Raw genomic sequence first — 21,466 nt, forward strand, 5'->3', positions numbered from 1 at the left:
GATTAGGCTCTCAATGAGTCGACTTCGTCTATCTAATTTAGGATCGCCCCATAAGGGGTGGTTCCCATTGAAGTCCCCTAAAATACAGAGAGGTGGAGGTAACTGTATAAGGAGATCTTCAAGATCTTTTAAACAGTAGGTACGGTTTGGCTGTAAGTAGATTGATACTAATGGTATTTCAATATGGAGCATTATACGCACAGCAACAGCTTCTATTTCAGTTTGAAGTGGAATATGTTTAGTTGGGATCTTTGAATTTATCAGGATTGCGACACCACCATGGGCAGCATTTGTTGTATTACGATCCCTTCGAAAAAGGCAATAGTTTTTTATCGATGGAGATATTTGTAAAGTTAAGTAAGTTTCCTGAAGACAAAGGGCTACTGGTGAAAACCGATTTATTAGATCTTGGATATCGTCTGTATTGCAACGAAAACCTCTGCAGTTCCATTGTAAAATACAAGGCATTATCTGTGTTTATTTGATGGAGCTGATTCTGACTGCTTTTTGAATGTGACTGGTTTATGGCGTTCCAATTTCTGTTTGTCTTTTTTTTGGAAGACTGGCCGACCCGTGTCCATTTCTTCTTCTTCTTCTTCAGCATGTATTTCTAAAATAGGATCTTCCTGTATAGAGGTGCCAACCGTGTCCATGGTTGTGTCCTGAATATTTTTCACAGTATTTGTGTTTGTAATACAAGATGTGGTAGCAATCACTGGTGGAGGATTGTTGTTGTTGTTGTGGGGGTTTCATGGCGCATAAGCAACTTTGGCTATAATGCGCCTATTCATTTATGAGAAAGAATCGTACTGCCTGAAATGTCCTTAATCAGAATAGATTAAAAATTCTAATTTGCTTCAGAAAACGGAAGAATTCCGGTATATTTGCCTTGTCGCCTATCAAATTCTCTAGGGTTATTGGTTGTTAGAGGATAACCAGTGATTGCAGGGTGGAAATTCTGTCTTGTTTATAATGGGGGCAGTCAATGAGAATGTGTTTAACAGTCATATTTATATAGCAATGTGGACATTGTGGTGGATCATCTCCTGTGAGTAAATGAAAATGGGTTAGATAAGTATGACCTATTCTTACTCTTGAAAGAATTACTTCTTCTCGTCTTGATGTCCGGACACTGGAGGGCCAGATTTTCGGAACCTGTTTAATCTGAAAGAGTTTATTATTCGTTTGGGAATGCCATAGTGCTGTCCATTCTGTTAGGCATGCAGCATGAATCATTAGCGTATAGTCTGAGGCTGGGACAGGGATATTGGTGAAATCTAAGCTGGTTGGGTTTTTTGCAGCTTTATCAGCCTGTTCATTGCCTAAAATACCAGAATGTGCTGGTATCCAGCAGAAGGCGACCAGTTGGTGACGTTCTTTAATCTTTAGTAATAATTTTCTAATTTCAATTATAACAGGGTGAAATTTATCTGAAGAACTACACAAAGCGTTGATTGAGCTGAGGGATTCCGTGTAAATAACTGATTTTAATGAGCAGTCAGGAGGGAGATTTTTTAAAGCTAGTTTAATTGCGAATAACTCAGCTGAGAAGATACTGAAATCAGGAGGAAGGGCTGCTGATACAATTGTATTCGGAAACACTGCAGCTGCTCCAACTTTTGAATTTGATTTAGAGCCATCTGTGTATATTGGTAAAAAATCAATATACTTTTGAGTGTGAACAGCATGAACTTGTCTGATATTTGATGATTGCAAAATATTCTTTCCCCACTGACAGAGGTAAGTGTCACAGGTCGGTATAGGAGTTTGAACCCATGGTGGTTGGGTACAAGCGGCTACTTGTTGTACAGAATGGATGGATATATTCCAAACCTGCAGTAGTTCAAGAAGGCGATGACCAGCTGGTTTTACTATGCTAGGTTTATTTCTGTACAGATTTTCTAACGGTGGATTGAAAAGATATGGCTGAATGGGATGCGAGGCACAACTTTGTATCTTGACAGAATACTTTAGCAATAGCAATTTCCTACGTAAAGATAGTGGCGGCTCATTAGCATCGATGTAAAGGCTATGTGCTGGCGATGTTCTGAATGCGCCAAGTGCAATCCTCAGTGCACTGTGTTGTACTGGATCAAGCCAGCGTAAAGCACTCTTTCTGGCAGAGTCATAAATGGGAGCTCCATAATCAAGACGGGATCTAATTAATGCCCTGTATAATCGAAGAAGGCAGGTACGGTCTGCACCCCACGTTTGTGCAGATAAAGATCTGAGTATGTTTATCTTTTTTAAGCAGGCAGTACGTACTTTTTTAATGTGCTCTATAAAATTTAGCTTGTTGTCCATGATTAAACCTAGAAATCTAATGTTACTAGTGACGGAATGGAAATATTAGAGATGTGAAGTTCAGGATCCAGATGGAATTTGCGTTGTCTACAAAAATGGATAGTAACTGTTTTCTGTTGTGATAGCCTATAGCCGTTAAGGCTGGCCCATTGCTGTATTTTATTTAAGGATATCTGAAGCTGTCGTTCAATAGATCTCATATTTTGGGAATGACAGGAGATAGCAAGGTCGTCCGCATAAAGGTAAGTTTCTACAGTATTTGGAAGTTGTTTAGTGATAGAATCTATTCTTAGGGCAAAAAGAGTGGCACTCAGTACTGATCCCTTTGGGACACCTTCTTCCTGAATGTAAGTTGCAGAGAGGGCATGTTGGTATCGAACTTGAAAAGATCTAGTGTGTAGAAAATGCTTTATAAATATAGGAAGGTTGCCCCGCAGACCAAGAGAGTAAAGGTCTCTTAGTATGCCATGCCGCCAGGTGGTATCAAAAGCCTTCTCTATATCTATGGAAACCATTACTAGATGTTCATGCTTAATAAAGGCATTACGAATGGCAAATTCAGCCTTAACCATAAGGTCCAGGCATGACCTGTTTTGACGAAAGCCATACTGACTATTGCTCATTAACTGTTCTGACTCAATGATCCAGACGAGTCTACAGTGGACAATTTTTTCTAGAATTTTGCTGAGGCAGCTTGAGAGGGATATTGGTCTATAGCTATGGGGATTGGTTGGATCTTTTCCAGGTTTTAGGAATGCCAAAACAGTAGAATGATGCCAAGAAGTTGGATAGACATTTTCTAGAAAAATACGATTGTAAAAGAGCAGAAGGAGATGCAAAGCTCTGTCATCAAGATGTTGTAGCATGACGTAATAGATTCCGTCTGGTCCGGCAGCACCATTGTGGGCTGTTCTGATAGCATGCAAGAGTTCGGAATATTGTAGGGGTTTGTTATACGGCAGAAGGAGAGCAGTTTGGAAGTTAACAGAGTGCTGTTCTGCAGTGTTTTTAATTCTCTGGAAAAGTGGAGTATAAGCTTCTGTCGCTGAGATTTCAGCAAATGTGTTGCCCAAAGCGTTTGCGATATCTAAAGGACTAGATAGATCTTGCCCATTACAGGACAGAATTGGTGAAGGTACGGTAGGAAACTTACCAGAAAGCTGTCTAATTTTTTTCCATATTATTTTGGTGTCAGTGTTTTTGTTAATGCTTGATGCAAAACGAATCCAGGATTCTTTCTTGGCTTGCCTTTGTATGAAGCGTGCTTTTGCTTTTGACTTCTTATAATTTATTAGATTGGGTGTTGTTGGATATTGCCGAAACAAATTCCAGGCTTTATTTTTGGCTTTTTTGGCTTTTGTGCATTGCTCATTCCACCAATAATTATAATGCTTACGAACCGAAGGATTTGATAGTGGTATTGTTTCTTTAGCCACATTTAGGAGATGTGACGTGATGTATTGTGTCACATCATCAATAGGCTGGAGACGGATTTTTTCCTCATCAAAAGATATTGATGACCGGAATTTTGCCCAGTTTGCTCGGGCAAATTTCCATTTTCTACATGGTTGAGCTGGAGGAGCCTGTGCTATTAATAGGTTGCATACGATTGGGAAGTGATCACTACCCATTATATCATTTAAAACATACCACTCTATGGTCGGGACCAGTAATGGAGAACAAATGGAGAGATCTATGGCTGAGGTATGTCCATTTGGGAGCTGAACGTGAGTGTGTGTGCCAGTATTGAGTATAGTGAGGTTTGCTGCCTCTATTAGACTCTCAATGAGTCTACCTCGTCTATCTAATTTAGGATCGCCCCATAAGTGGTGGTGCCCGTTGAAGTCCCCTAACATACAAAGAGGTGGAGGTATCTGTATAAGGAGATTTTCAAGATCTTTTAAACAGTAGGTACGGTTTGGCTGTAAGTAGATTGATACTAATGTTATTTCAATATGGAGCATTATACGCACAGCAACAGCTTCTATGTCAGTTTGAAGTGGAATATGTTTAGCTGGGATCACTGAATTTATCAGGATTGCTACACCACCATGGGCAGCATTTGCTGTATTACGATCCCTTCGATAAAGGCAATAGTTCTTTATCGAAGGAGAAATTTGCAAAGTTAAGTAAGTTTCCTGAAGACAAAGGGCAACTGGAGAAAATCGATTTATTAGATCTTGGATATCGACTGTATTGCAACGAAAGCCTCTGCAGTTCCATTGTAAAATACAAGGCATTATTTGTGTTTAGTTGATGGAGCTGATTCTGACTGCTTTTTGAAAGTGATTGGTTTATGGCGTTCCAATTTGTGTTTCTCTTTTTTTTGGAAGACTGGCCGACCAGTGTCCATTTCTTCTTCTTCGGCATGGATTTCTAAAAGAGGATCTTCCTCTATAGATGTTCCATCTGTGTCCATGGTTGTGTCTCGATTATTTTTGATTATATTTGAATTTGTAATACATGGTGTGGTAGCACTCATTGGAGGAGGAGATTCTGCTGGTATTGTAAGAGGAGTATTATTTTCTTGGTCTGAGAGTTTGGGTTGTTGTTTAGGTACGTTTGTTTTTTCCACAGAGAGGACAGTTCTAGCCCAATCTGAAATTGAAATATTAGTAGGAACTGTAACATTAGTTTGAGTAGAGACTGTTTGGTATTTTTTAACTGCATTAGCATAGGAAATATTTTTATTCACAGTAGGTGCCACTAGTCTTCTCGCTTCTGGGTAACTCAATTTGTTCTCGACCTTGTATTTTACAATTTGTTTCTCCGTTTTCCATTTTTCACAAGTTCTAGAATAGGCAGGATGATCACCTTTGCAATTTGGACATGTCATTTTAGTAGTCGTACAGTCACTTTGTATGTGATCCGGGGACCCACAGTTGGGACAGACAGGAACTCTTCTGCATACAGTTTGTGAGTGGCCATACTTTTGACATTTAAAACATCTTAAAGGATTGGGAATGTACGGGCGGATACGGCAAAGTAAATAACCTGCTTTTACAGAGGACGGTAAGTTGGGCGTATTGAACGTGAGAATAATGTTTCTAGTTGGGATAAGTTGATTATCTTTTTTTTGTCATTATACGTTTGGCTTGAATTACATTTTGTCCCTTGCAGCTCTTGGGTAATTTCTTCCTCTGTGACATTTAACAGGTCCCAACTGGATATGACACCCTTAGATGAATTCAGGGTTGCGTGAGGAGATATTTTTACCGGAATGCCCACAAAGTTTGTTAACTGTAAGAGTTTCTCCGAATGCCTGTGGTTCGTAGTTTCCACTAGCAGGTCTCCTGATTGTAATCTCTTGACAGTCTTAGGAGATCCTGCAATACCTTCGAGATGTTTTTGTATTACGAAGGGAGACAGTTTGCTCATTGGCTGACTAGTAAGGGAGTGGAAAATTAAAAAGGATGGGCGGGGTTGCTCCATCTGATTAGTCTTCTGTCTCTTTGGACGATCATTTTCTAAGTCGTGATTGGGGTCATGATTGTCTGTTCTTGAGCTCGAAGGCTCTAACGGTGGATAATTATTTTTATCCATAATGGCTCCTTTTCGCCCTGGGGGTTTGTCCTTACCGCCCAGGTTACCGGCCCCGCCACGGGGAGGCAGGAGCAGTGCCGCTTTGTGGCCAAGCGTAGAGTTAGTACAGTTAGTAAATCAAAATTAAAGAAAAAGGTGATTTCCTTCTTCTGGGCTCTCTTCTTATTTCTTATAAGAGACTAGAGCTACTTAACAGAAAATTTAATAATTGCAAGAGAAAACAAAGAAAAACTTAGTCGCTGGGAAGAAAAACGCTTGATAGACGCACAATAATCACTTGGCCACGGAAACGCTTGGCACCCGGGGCCCTGGTGGAGGAGTTACCGCTGGTATTGTCAGAGGTGTATTATTTGCTTGGTCTGTGGTCTTGGTTTGTTGCTTGCGTACAGTTGGTTGCATCTCAGAGAGGATATGTCTGGCCCAATCAGAAATTGATTTATTAGTGGGGACTGTGACATCGGTTTGGACGGAGACTGCTTGATATTTTTTTACAGCATTTGCATAGGTAATATTCTGGTTTATGGTTGGCGCGACTAGTTTTCTTGCTTCTTGGTAACTGACTTTGTTTTCAACCTTGTATTTTACTATTTTTTTCTCGGTTTTCCACTTTTCACATGTCTTCGAATATGCAGGATGGTCGCCTTTGCAATTTGTACATGTCATTTTTGTAGCAGTACAGTCATTTTGTATATGGTCTGAGGATCCACAGTTGGGGCAGACAGGAATTCCTCTACATACAGTTTGAGAATGCCCATACTTTTGGCATTTATAACACTTTAAGGGTTGGGAATGTATGGGCGAATGCGACAAAATAAATAACCTGCTTTTACAGAGGAGGGTAAATTTGGCGTATTGAAGGTGAGAATAATATTTCTTGTAGGTGTCAGTTGATTATCTTTTTTAATCATTATTCTTTTCGCTTCAATTACGTTCTGTCCCTGCAGTTCTTGAGTTATTTCTTCCTCGGTGACAGTTAATAAATCCCAACTCGATATGACACCCTTAGATGAATTTAGGGTTGCGTGAGGTGATATTTTTACAGGAATTCCAGCAAAGCTTGTTAGTTGTAGAAGCTTTTCAGAATGTCTTTGATTCATGGTTTCTATAAGTAAGTCTCCTGATTGCAGTCTCTTCACCGTCTTGGGAGATCCTGCTATACCCTCCAGATGTTTCTGTATAACAAAGGGAGACAATTTGCTCATAGGCTGGTTACTTAGAGAGTGAAAGATTAAGAAAGATGGGCAGGGTTGCTCCATCCGATCTGTCTTCAATCTCTTAGGGTTGTCATTAATTATGTCATTTTGGTCTATATTTGCCATTTTTGCTCCTTTTCGCCCTTGGCAAGAGGACTTTTCTGCCAAGGTTTCCGGCCCCGCCACGGGGAGGCAGGAGCAGTGCCGCAAGGAGGCCAAGCGGTTAGAAAGGTTAGTTGTTACTAAAGAATATATAATATATATAATAAAAAGAAAGGTGAATTTCCTTTCTCTGTCTTTACTTGATACTTTACAAGTGCGGAACTTATTTATGATAAATAAACTGCTTATACAAAACGGTATAACTTAAAAAGAACTTTATCTCTCAGAAAGATCACTGTTTGATTCGCACTAGATACGCTTGACCTCGGATTCGCTTGGCACCCGGGGCCGGACTGTTTTGTGTTTTCCATTACTGCTCCTTTTAGCCCTGGGAGAGTGGATTTCTTCTCCCAGACTTCCAGCCCCGCCACGTGGAGGCAGGAGCGGTGCCACCAGTGACCAAGCGATAAAGAGATTAGTTGTTAGTGTGTTAATAAGTTATTCCTATATACAAAAAGAAAGGTGTCTTGCCTTTCTGTCAAGTGAGCTAACTTCTTTACTTCAGAAGTGCAAAATTAAATAACTTCAGAAAAATAACACTATTCTATAATCAACCGCTCTTTTAAGTAAATCGCTTTCAAAATCGCTTAGAAATCGCTATAGTCACTCGCTTGGCACTCGGGGCCCCTCTTAGCCCCTGGCAGATTAACTTTTCTGCCAAGGTTACCGGCCCCGCCACGGCTGTTAGTTGTGTTAGTGAGAGAAGAAAAAGAAACCAAAAGGTGACTTTCCTTTCTGGGCCTTTGCCTACTACCTGTAGTGTGAAAGAGCTACTCTAATACAAAATGAGGAAAACGGTATTTAGGAACGAAAAAGAATCTATATCTGGCAAAAGCTCTTTAGGATGATCGCCTTAACGAACGCACTGAAATCGCTTGGCCACGGAACGATTGGCACCCAGGACCAGTTGGTTAGGGACCTAGTTTGGTTTGGTTTGGTTTGGTTTGGGGTTTATTGGCGCATCAGCAACTGAGGCTATAATGCGCCAAATACCGGTCATATATAAAAAGTGAAAATATTCAGTGACCTAAGTAGTTAGGCCACCATGTCGAGATATAAAAGGAGTAACAGTACAAAACATATGAACAAAGGGATGCTAAATGAATTTTAAATTCGATTAAAAAGGTTTACTGATTTTAAAAAGTTAAAAACAGCAGACACATTGTCATTGTCGGATAAAATCTGACTGAGTGTATAAGGCTCAGCCAGAGGACTAAAAGCGGTAAAATAAAAATCACGTTCGTGTCTAAAACGTGGACACTCGGTTAAAATGTGGCGTATACTTAAATAGGTGTCACAATTCTCACACATAGGACAGTCATCTGCCCTCAGCAAAAAAGCATGTGTAAGATGACTGTGTCCTATGCGGAGCCGAGCTAATACAACTTCCTCTCTGCGATTCCTGCGCAGACTAGACTGCCAATGTCCGATTACAGGCTTTATCTGATAGAGCTTGTTTGTGACTTGCTCATGCCAGGATTGTTGCCATTGGGACAGTAATTTATCGTGTATTAACTGCCTGTAGTCTGTATAGGGGACTAACAGGCAATAACTGTTTTGGGGTTCGGGTGACCTGGCCGCAGCATCTGCCAGTTCATTTCCCACTATCCCAATGTGGCTTGGAATCCAGCAGAAACGAATGTCAAATGAACACTCAAACAAGGAATGCAACGTCTGCTGAATCCGGGTCACAAATGGATGAGGATTATACCTCATACCCGATAAAGCCTGCAGTGTACTTAGAGAATCAGTGTACACCATACACTTTTGGTACCTATGGGTTTTAATGTGGTCCAAGGCTAACTCTATAGCATACAACTCAGCTGTATATATGCTGCATTGTTGGGGAATCTTTCCAGATATAGAAAGACCTGGAAAGATAGCAGCACATCCAACAGACAACTCCGACTTCGAGCCATCAGTGAAGATAGGCAAGAAGTCGGAATATTCGGTCCGGTGGGCAGCGTAGAGTTGGTGGTAGACAGAAGATGGAGTTGTGGACTTTCCCCAATTTTTAAGGGAGAAGTCGCATGATGGAATGCGAGCATGCCAGGGTGGAAGTGATTGCCTTGGTGATTGGGCAACATTGTCTACCGTGATGTCGAGCTCTCTGAGCAGATCTTGGACACGGATACCAAAAGGCCGATTGGCAGTCTGACGAGTGTTATATAAGTTTTCCCATTGTGGCTTGAAAACGGACGTCCACGTAGGGTTGTCTGGCAGGGATTTTAATTTAACAGTATATTTTAAAGACAATTGCTTTTGTCGCAATGACAGTGGTGGTTCAGATGCTTCAACATATAAACTCTGGACAGGGGATGTTCTAAATGCTCCAGTAGCAATTCGGATGGCTTGGTGGTGGACTGGGTCCAGCCATCTAAGTACGCTGTTTCTAGCCGATGTGTACACTTGGGACCCATAGTCTAGTTTAGATCGGACAAGTGCACGATAGAGGCTGAGCAAAGTGGAGCGGTCTGCTCCCCATTTATTGGAGGAAATAGAGCGTAGGAGATTCAGCCCTCTTGTGCACCTTGTCCGAAGTTGACGAATGTAAGGTAAAAATGTCAACTTCTTGTCGAAAATGAGCCCTAAGAATTTTGTCTCAGGTGCTACTGGAATGATGTCTTGTCCGAGTTTAAGTTCTGGTTCAGGGTGAAGGTTCCGTTTGCGACAAAAGTGTACGCAAACGGTCTTCTGTGGCGAGAACCTAAAACCATTAGTCACTGCCCAAGAGTTGACGTGGTCTATGGCATGCTGCAATTGTCTTTCGATGACCCTCATATTGCATGACTGCAAAAAGATGCTAAAGTCATCTACAAAGAGGGCACCGTTTACGGTAGGAGGAAGTTGTTCGGTTATAGAGTTAACTTTGATTGCAAAAAGCGTAACGCTTAAAACTGATCCCTGTGGAACTCCCTCGTCTTGGCAGAATGGTCGGGAGAGGGTGGATCCCACACGAACTTGGAAAGACCGGTCTGTAAGGAAGTTTTTGATAAAGAGGGCAATGTGTCCTCTAAGACCAAAGTTATATATATCTTTTAAATTCCATATCTCCAAGCCGTGTCATACGCTTTTTCCATATCAAAGAAAACTGACACCTGGTGCTCACGTTTTAGGAAAGCATCACGTATAGATGTTTCCAAGCGGATTAAATGGTCAAGTGTTGACCGATTCCTTCGGAAGCCACACTGTATCCTGGAAAGGAGGTCATTAGCTTCTAAATACCACAAGAGACGAGCATTGACCATTCTTTCCAGAATCTTGCACAAGCAGCTCGTCAGAGCAATAGGACGGTAATTGTTTGGTGTTTTTGGATCCTTTCCTGGTTTCGGAAAGGGAAGGATAGTTGCCACATGCCACGAGTCCGGAAATGTCTCTTCAATATAGATTCTATTATAGAGACAGAGCAAACGATCCATGGATTCCGATGAAAGATGTTTAATCATCTCATAATGGATGTCGTCTGGCCCAACAGCACTCGCCTTGGAGAGTAAGAGTGCTGCTTTCAGCTCCCACTGTGTAAAGGGCTGATTGTATTCCTCGCGATTGTTAGAGGACAGCTTTAGGTGATGTTTTTCTGCTCTCTGCTTGTGTGCGAGGAACTCTGGGGGGTAAGCTGTTTCTGAAGACACTTTAGCAAATGTCTCCCCTAGAGTATTTGCAATTGCAGTTAGATCTGCAATTGTACATCCATTATGTTCCAGGATCGATGAAGGGTGTGAGTTGTATTTGCCCTTCATTTTCCGAACTTTGTCCCAGATGGCTTTGGGATTGGCGGCCCTTGTAAGGGAAGATGTAAATTTGATCCAAGATTCCTTTTGGCTCTGACGTCTAATGTACCGTGCTTTGGCACGTGCACGTTTAAAGGCTATTAAATTATCTGTGGTGGGGTAACGGCGGAAAAATCCCCATGCTTTGTTTTGAGCCTTCCTAGCCGCTGTGCATTCTCCATTCCACCATGGTTTTGGAAAACGTGGAAAACGGGACGATGTCCTGGGAATTGCAACTGCTGCTGCCTGGACTATACTTTCTGTGACGTTTTTTACTGCCTCATTAATTGGCTCCTGGCTGACTATGGTGGTATTAAACGTTGCCAGATGACGAAAGGCATTCCAGTCGGCATGATCGATCTTCCAACGTGGTATCCTCGACTGGTGACATTGTCTCCCATTTGAAATGGTGGATAACACGGGGAAGTGATCACTACCGGTTAGGGACCTAGAAATATGGATAAAGAAAGAAAGGTGGGTTTCCTTTCTGTGTTCTAACTTGTGGCTTTTCAAGTATTGAACTGTTTTAAAAATAAGACTTTAGAGAAATATAAGAACTTAAAAATAACTTTAATCGCCTTTGAAGGGCGCTATATGAATCGCACAAATATCGCTTGGCCTCGAAATACGCTTGGCACTCAGGGCCTAGTTTTTTGTGATTCTCTCTCTCTCTCTCTCTCTCTCTCTCTCTATGAAATGTTGTTAATAATTGTCAATTAATAAAACAACTACTGCAAAAGAAAAAAAAAATGAGCAATGTTGTTAAGAATAACACATAAGACAGAAACCAGAACACCATTGTTGTAATATATAATATAGAATTTTCTTTATTTTTATGTTTTGAAAATAGACTTTACACAATAAAAGAGATGCACTTTGATGAAAAAATATACAACCGTGACAGTAAGACTTGTTCCTCTTTCTACAAAGAAAGTTTATAGCAAATAGATGTGTAGTCTAAGAAAAAAACAAAACAAAATAATATTAAGGAAATACCATGTTCTAGACGCCATTCTTTCATTATCACATTAATCAGTCATATGCAGTACCAGAACAATGCAGTTTAATTTCTACCATCTAAATAATCATGAATTGGCTAATAGTCGCCACATAAGTAGACAGTATTGATGAAAATCGTGAGATGAACCGTGACATCACCACATTGTATAGATAAGTGAGCAACAGTGACTGCTCATCGAATGGGTAGTGAGCATGACCGAGGATTATAGAACAAGAAAATCATCTTTTCCGTCGACAGGTTTACACCGTTCCTATAATCACGCCAAACCTAATATAAAATATACAATCCAAAGGACAGTAACGTCAGCTGGCTCTCGCCCCATCACTCGTTGAACCATTGCACTCCGACTGGCAGAAAGGGACCGTAGTGATCGGCCACTGCGTCGATTACTCATAACGCTGGCCTCGTTATCAGCATCTGGAATGGTGCAGCGCCCAGGCCACCTAGAATACAGAAAGGCGTCAGGTGATGTTCAACAATGAACCCTGTTCCTGCTTGAGGCTCAATGATCGTCGCATACACATGTGGCGAAGAAACGATGAACGCAATGATTTTAGGGCCACTGCTGAAACCCATACTGCACACCCTGCTGGTGTTATGGTTGGGAAAAGAATACTTGATCATCATCGTTGGTGCTCGTTAACGGCGATGTGAAGCTCGACGCTATGTCTCCGAGATTCTGGAACCCGTTGCTCTCTCATTTCTTACTTGGGTACCTGACACCATTTTTCGGGACGTCAACGCCCGAACACATACAGCAGGGGTTTCCTCAAATTGCGTTCGTGGTATGGATGTACTGCCTTGGCCAGCATAGTTTTTCAGATTTCCATACTTCCATGGTTAGATACCATCTTCAAGCCACCCGCATCGAGCGTAGACCACGTATAATCTGCGGAACTAGGTGCAAGAGGCTTGATCGAAAACACTGCAGAAGTCAATTCCACAACTGTATGACTGAATGACGAGAGGCTTAGCTCTATATTTAGGCAACCATGGTGGATTTACATATTGTTCTGTCCACTATAAGCATCATTTTGTACGTACACACACACACACGTTAGTCTGCAACTGTTATCACGTGTTCCTTTACTCCTATCTAACTATCCTCTCTGCATTCAGGGTGCTGCAATTTCATTCTTACGACGTGTATTATATTTACACAATGCTATTAAAAACATTTAAATGAATTATTCAACCTGTTCGTCATTTACTTATTGGTAAACTGACATATAGTCTATCCAGTACATTTATTTTGCATAACCACAATGAGGTGGATATTATCCATAAATTGTTTGCAATAAAACCAAAGCGGAATTGGAACTGCATTTTTGTACGTAATGTAACTCTGACGAGTAATGAGATTTGTACAACACAGGAAAGAGATGTCATTATGGAATGTGTTTTTTTTTTTTTTTTGGGTACATTTTTTTTGGGTACATAAGATACAAATTGGCAGCACAATTGCTATTATTAATAACCAGATACATATACTTCCAAAATAGTACATAGAAAGTAAATAAATGTTGGCCAACTTCCTGGTCTTTAACGAAGCTATGGTTTGCATGGCTTCACTTCGCCAAAGACCTTGTGCAAAGAGTGGTAAAGGCAGAAATGCTATGGCCACATGCTAATTTTAATGGATAAATGGCAGATAAAACAAATTCCAAAATTATCTCCTTCTTGGATACACTTATCGCACTTAATCACAATTTTCATTTTTTCGCGAATATTTCGTTTGATTCATTTTATTTCTGAATATGCATCGAATTCGAAGACAGGGAAATTTAATAGAGCCAAAGTATTCGTTGCCTATTTCAGTACGTCGAAAACTCATATTTTTCTGCATGTATAAATAACAGAAAGGACATTCTTCATTTTGATAAGATACAGCAAAAAAGTACAGCAGCTAAAAGCGAAGGAGCCAAAGGTTTTTTGGAAAATTAGTCAAGAACGAAACGTAAATGTTTATTTATTTGTTATGCGTTTCGTTTGAACGATCATTCCACATCACGTTTTCTTTCTTGTATGTGCTTGAAATAGTTTGAACGTTCTCTGAAGTCAGATCTTTGTTACTTTGCTGCAAGACGGACAAAATTTCCAATTAGGGGCTCGGTTGTCTAGAAAGTGTAGGCAGGTATCCCAAGATGGCTGCTAATAAGGCTTCGTCACGCAAAATTCATTTTGTCTTAACTGTAAAGAAAGGCAAATGATTTGCGTTCTGCAATTGTTACTAAAATACCTAAGGCCAAGTTCGAAGCTTTTCTTGTTTCTAGGATATATATGAAATGAGAAAAGCTTGACTGGTTCTTTTATTTTGTCATTCCGAAATCTTTCTATCACACTCTTCATGCAGATATCGGTTCTATCTCTAGCTCATTTTTATAAAATAAATATTTTAGTTTAGTTGAATAGTTTAAAGGTATCCATTATTACACATTACATGGAAAATAAAACACGCAATTTAAAAAACATTCTACGTTCATAATCTATCGCTTGTGTAATCCGAAACGCAAATGTTTATTTGTTCGTTGTCTTTCCAAGAGTTTTAGTTTCGTTTGAAATACCATTATATCCACATTTTCTTTCCAGACATGATATTCGGTTTGTACAGTAAATGTAGTTCCAACCTTCTCGGAAGAAGAAGAGAGCCAGAGAGAGATCTTTGTTACTTTGCTGAAAGACGGATAAAATCTCTTACTAAAGGCTCTGTTGTTCAGAGAGTGCAGGCATGCACCTGGAGATGGTTAATATTGTTATTATACTAACCTATTTTTCGGTGAACCGAAGTAGTATACATTGAATTTCACGAAAGTGTTGACTTTTCGCACAACCAATTTCTGATGGCGTTGATATAATTAGTAATATGATTGGGAATTATTTTTAAACGATGTTTTGGCCACGATCACTTACCATATTCGTTACTCTTTGTTAGTGATGCACTCCATTGGAACTCATTTAATAAGAAGAACAGTGGCAGAGTCCTCCGTTGTTTCTCTATGGCCTAGTAACCCTTTAACTATTACAACATTAGAAACGGAATAGCAATATCAACGAAAAAAAAGCTTATAATCATCAAAAATAGACCCACTTCATCTGTTCATCCCTCTTCTCTAATAATTTCTTAAATTTATACAGACTAACTACTTCCACATCGCCAGATCGAAGTTTATTCCAGCATTCAATTATTCCATGGGTGAAAGCAAATTTTCTCGCATCTACTATGCAACCAACCTTTTTCCGATTTAAATTTATGCCTCCCCTTATTTGTTTAATCACATCTTCTTTCCTTTTGTCAAGTATCGTCTGAATGAAAATATACGATATTCCGGAACCCGTTCTTCAACTCTATATGGTTGAAATATGCTTGCGTTTAGGAAACATGTAATAAGGAAACAGCAAGCGGTCTTCATTCTGTAAAATGTAACACGGGATTTCCTTTTGATTTGAATGAACATCATTTCTCTGATGGTAGTGGTACTGTCTGCACTAATATTATGGTGTAGGTGATGATGGTTCCAAAAATCTAAAATAAAGAACAAAAGTTGTTATAATTTAGGGCACTGCCATAAAAACAAGAAATTACTTTATATAATAAATTAAAGAACTCCAAAATTATCTGTAAAAATGTTAAAATAACTGATAATTGAAAAAATCTTTACTTTTCCTGATACGCTTTTGTAAATAACATTGTTTATTTTGTATAAAATATTACTTTTTGTACTTTAATAGCTATTACTATCGGTATCGAAAATCAAAATACACACATTGGTTTTGTTTGTTTGTATTGAGGTTTAATGGCGTATGGACTACACGGGTCATAATGCGCCAGTTCATATGGTGTGATGTGTTTACTTTGGATTTCAATTGATAAAATATCCTATTAATTTTAAATAAGTAAATATATTTTCAATGTTGGAATTATCGCCTAGGATTTGTGATAAGGTCAGAGAATCTTGGAAATTTATAGGGAGATGGAAGGCTGATTGTCGCGCCATGTGGTATTGTGGACATTCTATAAGGAAATGTTTTAGAGTGAGTTGATTGGTTTGGGGTTTATTGGCGCATCAGCAACTGAGGCTATAATGCGCCAAATACCGGTCATATATAAAAACTAAAAATATTCAGTGACCTAAGTAGTTAGGCCACCATGTCGAGATATAAAAGGAGTAAAAGTACAAAACATATGAGCAAAGGAATGTCAAATGAATTTTAAATTCGATTAAAAAGGATTACTGATTTTAAAAAGTTAAAAACAGCAGACACATTGTCATTGTCGGATAAAATCTGACTGAGTGTATAAGGCTCAGCCAGAGGACTAAAAGCGGTAAAATAAAAATCACGTTCGTGTCTAAAACGTGGACACTCGGTTAAAATGTGGCGTATGCTTAAATAGGTGTCACAATTCTCACACATAGGACAGTCATTGTTGTTGTTGTTGTTGTTGTTGGGGTTTAAAGTGCAATGGCTACTTAGGCCATATTGCACTTATGGAAGTGATGCATACAGTCTGTGTTTGTTGATTTATAAGCAGTTAAATACGGTTAAACAATCTTATCCGTTTTAGAAAGGAGAAGAATTCTGCAAGATTTGAATTTTCGCCTATGATATGGTGAAGTGACAAAGGTTCCTTTAAATTTGACAGAGAATTGAAAGACATTAGTCGAGCATTATTATATAGAGTACAGTCCAGAAGTATGTGTTTGACTGTGAGTGGTGTATGACAATGATTACACTGGGGAGGATCATTTCCTGACAAAAGAAACAGATGGGTTAAATGAGTATGTCCAATTCTGGCTCTGGCTAGAATTACTTCTTCTTGTCTGTTTGCTATAGAGCTAGAAGCCCATAATTTTGGTAAGGGTTTTAGTTGGAATAGTTTATTTTGGAATTGTGTTTGCCACTGAAGAGTCCATTGATCTTTACATATTCTTTGTATATTCATTTTATAATCTGTGACAGGTACTAGCGAATTCGTTGGGGCTGGGCTGGATGGATTTTTGGCAGCATCATCTGCGATTTCATTCCCTGGTATTCCGGTATGGCCTGGAATCCAGCAGAAGATAACCTTTTGCTGATGCTCTCTAAGTCGTATCAACTGTGTTTTGATGAGCTTTAATATCGGATGAGTAGGTGGGGAATTGTTTTGCAATGCTAATACGGAACCTTGCGAGTCTGTGTATATTATGCTCTTTTGAATTGACATATGGAAGACATTTTCTAATGCAAGCTTTATGGCAAATAATTCAGTTGTGTAGCTACTACACTCTGTCGGAAGAGATTGAGAAACTATTTTATCAGGGAGTACCACTGCTGCACCCGATCCACTCTCGGATTTCGACCTATCTGTATATATTTTAGCGAAGTCAGGATAATGTTGACCATGCTCAGTGTGCAGCTGTTGGATGGTAAAGTCTGATAGAGAGTTTGTTTGTTTGTTTGTTTTAGGGTTTTATGGCGCATTAGCATCTAAGGCTATAATGCGCCAAGTCAAAAGGTTGTAGAATATAAAACTATAATATTAAAATTATTTGTATATTATTGTAAAATAATATACGACATAAATCGTTCATATAGCATAAAACGATAAAAATATTTTAGATAGAATTATTTAGATTAATAAGTTGTAAAAACTTAAAAATAGCTGACACGTTGTCATTGTCCGATAAAACCTGTCTGAGTGTATAAGGTTCAGACAGATGGCTAAAACATAAACGGCGGTCATTATAAAAGGACGGACATTCAATTAAAATATGACGGACTGTTAAAATGGTGTCACAATTTCTGCACATAGGACGATCGTCTGCCCTCAGCAAATAGCAGTGTGTCAAGTGACAATGTCCTATGCGGAGTCGAGATAGAACAACTTCCTCTTTTCGGTTCCTGCGCAGACTAGACTGCCAATGTTCAATTACAGGCTTAATCTCATATAACTTGTTTGTAATCTGTCCATGCCATGAGTGTTGCCATTGGGATACAAGTTTCTTTCGAATTACCGACCTGTAGTCTGTATAGGGGACTAACAGGCAAGAGTTAAATAGGTTTGCTGATTTGGCTGCAGTGTCTGCCAAATCATTTCCTGAGATCCCAATGTGGCCTGGGATCCAGCAGAAACGAACATCAAATCGAGATTGTACAAGGAAGTGCAGCTTCTGCTGTATCCGAGTGAGGACAGGATGAGGGTTAAACCTCATCGATGATAAAGCCTGCAATGAACTCAGAGAATCGGTATATATAATATATTTTTTGTGGTGGGTGGTTCGTATGCGATCTAAGGCTAGCTCAACCGCATGCAGCTCTGCAGTGAACACACTGCATTCGTTGGAGATCTGCTCAGATACCGTGGCATCTGGGAAAACAGCTGCAGATCCAACAGACATTTCTGACCTCGAGCCATCTGTGTAGATGGGCAAGAAGTCAGCATGTTCGGAGCGATCAGCTAAAAAGAGCTGCAGGTAGACGGTGGACGAAGTATTGTCCTTTCTCCAGTTGTTAAGGGAGAAGTTGCAGTTTGGGACACGAGCATGCCAGGGTGGAAAAGGTTGCCCTGGTGATGGGGCAACATTGTCTAACGTGATGTTCAAATCGTTGAGAAGCCTTTGGATACGAATACCGAATGGTTGATTGGCAGTCTGGCGAATGTTATACAGATTTTCCCAACGTGGCTCAAAAACGGATGTCCACGTCGGATGGTCTGGCAGGGATTTCAGTTTCAAAGCATACTGTAGAGACAACTGTTTCCTACGAAGCGATAACGAGGGCTCATTCGCTTCGACATAGAGGCTATGGACAGGAGAAGTTCGAAATGCTCCTGTGGCAATACGGATAGCCTGATGGTGGATGGGATCCAGCCATCGGAGTACGCTGAGTCTAGAGGATGCGTATACCTGGCACCCGTAATCTAACTTAGATCGTACGAGTGCACGATAGAGGCGCAAAAGGGTACACCGGTCAGCGCCCCAGGAATGTGAGGAGATTGCACGTAGGATGTTCAAACCTCTCGTGCACTTCGCACGTAGTTGACGGATGTGTTCCAGAAAGGTCAGCTTTTTATCGAATATAAGCCCCAAAAATCTAGTCTCAGGTACTACTGGGATTGCATTTTGTCCAAGCCTCAGTTCAGGTTCAGGGTGAAGATTGCGCTTTCTGCAAAAATGCATGCAAACAGTCTTTTGTGCAGAGAACCTGAACCCGTTATTCGTTGCCCATGAGTTCAAATGGTCAATGGTACGTTGCAGTTGCCTCTCAATTACCCTCATGTTGCAGGAATGACAGAATATGCTAAAATCGTCAACATAGAGGGCACAGTTTACAGTTGGAGGAAGTTGTTCTGTGACGGAATTCACTTTAATGGCAAAAAGCGTAACACTTAAAACGGATCCTTGAGGTACTCCCTCCTCTTGGATAAAAGAGCGAGAGAGAGTAGATCCTACACGGACTTGGAAAGATCGGTGACATAAAAAGTTTTTAATAAAATTGGGGAGATTACCTCTAAGGCCGATGCTGTAGATGTCTTTTAAAATTCCAAATCTCCAAGTTGTGTCATAAGCTTTTTCCATATCGAAGAACACTGACACCAGGTGTTCTCGTTTTAAAAAGGCATCTCGAATGGAAGTTTCGAGCCTGATTAAGTGGTCCAAAGTTGACCTATTCCTACGGAAGCCGCACTGAAATCTGGAGAGAAACCCATTAGACTCCAAATACCAGATAAGGCGGGCATTGACCATTCTCTCCAGAATTTTGCACAGACAGCTAGTCAGAGCAATAGGACGGTAGTTCGTTGGGATTTTGGGATCCTTTCCTGGTTTAGGAAAGGCTAGCACGATTGCCTTATGCCAGGAATCCGGAAACTGCTCTTCTTTAAATATTCTGTTATATAGAAAAAGCAGTTGGTCCATGGATTTTGCAGACAGATGTTTGATCATATCATAATGGATAAGATCTGGTCCGGCAGCACTTGCCTTGGTAAGAGTTAGAGCTGTTTCTAATTCTTCCGTGGTAAAGGGCCCGTTATAGGGATGAGACCTTCTTGATTTAAAGTTTATTGGCTGTTTTTCACATTTATCTTTCCAGACCAGAAATTCTGAGGAGTAACCAGATGTTGACGAGATGGCAGAAAAGGTCTCCCCAAGTGCATTGGCTATTGCAGTTGGATCTGCAATAACGCATCCATTATACTCCAGGACCGATGAAGGGTGCGATGTATATTTACCCTTCATTTTCCGGATTTTGTCCCATATAGCTTTACTGCTGGTTGACTGGGAAATGGTGGATGTAAAGCGGACCCACGATTCCTTTTGGCTCTGACGACGAATATATCGCGCTTTCGCGCGTGCACGTTTGAAGGCTAAGAGATTGGCTGTGGTAGGATATCGTCGGAATATCCCCCAAGCTTTATTTTGTGCCTTTTTTGCTGCTGTGCATTCAGTATTCCACCAAGGTTTTGGAAATGGTGGAAACCGGTTAGATGTTTTCGGAATTGTAGCTGCAGCTGCATGGACAATTCTTTCTGTGATGTACGCCACTGCATCATTGATAGACTCCCGACTGACTGTACTGATGTTAAAGTCTACCAGGTGTTGAAAGGTGTTCCAGTCAGCCTGATCAATCTTCCATCGCGGTAACCTAAAAGGTGAGCATGGCATCCCTTTAAGTAAGCTGGTTATCACGGGGAAGTGATCACTTCCATAAAGATTCTCCTCTACCTCCCAGTTGATTGAAGGAAGGAGAGAGGGGGAGCATATAGACAGGTCGATAGCAGAGAACGTACGGGTAGGCATGTGGAAAAAGGTGTTACTTCCCACATTTAGGAGGGATAGGTCATTGTCATTGAGCATATGCTCTATGACACGTCCCCTTCTGTTAACATTTGCACTACCCCACAGGGTGTTATGTCCATTAAAATCGCCCAGGAGTAATACAGGAGTAGGCAGCTGCACAATGAGATCATCAAGGTCCGTCTGGGAGATATCAGCCCCTGGTGGTAAATAAACTGAGCAGACTGTTATTAAAAAACCTACCGTAAGGCGAACCGCTACCGCTTCTATGTTGGTGGTGAGCGCAATAGTTTGATATGGGGTATGGTTGCCCAATATTATAGCAACACCCCCATGAGCAGGTCCATCGTCACTTCTGTCTTTTCGAATGATAGTGGTGTTACGAAGCGAAGCGTTTTCATTTGCCTTCAGGTATGTCTCTTGTAAGCAAAAGCAGACTGGCTCATGCTTTTGCAGAAGGGCCTTGATGTCATCATTGTTTCGCCGGAATCCACGACAGTTCCACTGTAGGAATTTAGCCATTATTTTGGCTTGGTGGGTCCATCAGGCGGCTTCCGAGGTGCTGAGGGCTTACCTTTTTCAGTCCTGGATTTATCCTTCCTGGGGAAGTACGGACGCTGTCCAGTGTCCATTTCCTCCTCAGCAAAGAGCTCCAAGACTGAGTCTTCTTGTACCTCCTTCTGCTTTACATCCATGTTT

Source organism: Mastigoproctus giganteus, chromosome 2 (genome assembly GCF_048544385.1).
Source record: "Mastigoproctus giganteus isolate SK-2022 chromosome 2, ASM4854438v1, whole genome shotgun sequence".
Lineage (NCBI taxonomy): Eukaryota > Metazoa > Arthropoda > Arachnida > Uropygi > Thelyphonidae > Mastigoproctus > Mastigoproctus giganteus.